Raw genomic sequence first — 648 nt, forward strand, 5'->3', positions numbered from 1 at the left:
TGGGGAGAGTACATCTGTCCTAAAGACTCTTGAACCAAATTTCGAGAGCGGGCAGCCTGGGACCACCGTGGTCCGGGCTGGAGAAGGTGGCTGCGGGTGCTCAGCACAGGGAAGCCCATCCTGAGACCTCCTGGAAAATTGCTTGCTCCTGCCTGGGACCCAAGTGCCAGCCCCAAAGCTGAGGGTCGCCTGTCCCCGCACCCCCAGAAAGGCAGTGGAGGGGCTGTGCATCCAGCCCCACCAGCTGGGATTAACTGGGATGCACTGGCTCACAGCACACAGGGTCACATCCTGCCCACGGGGTCCCAGGGGAAGTGGGAGTGCCCCACTCTGGGGCTGCCTGTGGGAGCCGGGTCCCGGGAGCCAGGATGGGACCAAAAGCCCCAAACTCAGCTGGTGCCTCCCCAGCGGGTGCCGCGGGGATGCTGCGTTTCCGGAGCTGGGTGCCAAACCTGGGGTCTTTCCTGAAGCTTTCCCTGGCCGCCCCGAAGGCGCTTCCCCGCGCCGCAGTGCCGGAGCAGCACGGGGGGCGGCTGCGTTCCCAACCTCCCAATTTAGCTCTGCCCTTTCGCGCAGAAAATATCTCTCCTGGAATCAGCGAGTTCAGCGCGAGGGCAGCCAGACAGACGGCAGCGAGCGGACGGATGG

The 648-nt window shown here is 64.7% G+C and overlaps 1 protein-coding gene across 1 annotated transcript in view; it reads right to left on the minus strand.

Moving 5' to 3' along the window:
• The window catches only part of ACVRL1 (activin A receptor type II-like 1), a 9,143-nt gene that overhangs the window by 4,043 nt on the left and 4,452 nt on the right, over window positions 1-648 (minus strand). The window lies entirely within an intron of this gene.

The sequence above is a fragment of the Pygoscelis adeliae genome, unplaced genomic scaffold, assembly GCF_000699105.1.
Source record: "Pygoscelis adeliae isolate BGI_AS28 unplaced genomic scaffold, ASM69910v1 Scaffold243, whole genome shotgun sequence".
Taxonomy (NCBI): domain Eukaryota; kingdom Metazoa; phylum Chordata; class Aves; order Sphenisciformes; family Spheniscidae; genus Pygoscelis; species Pygoscelis adeliae.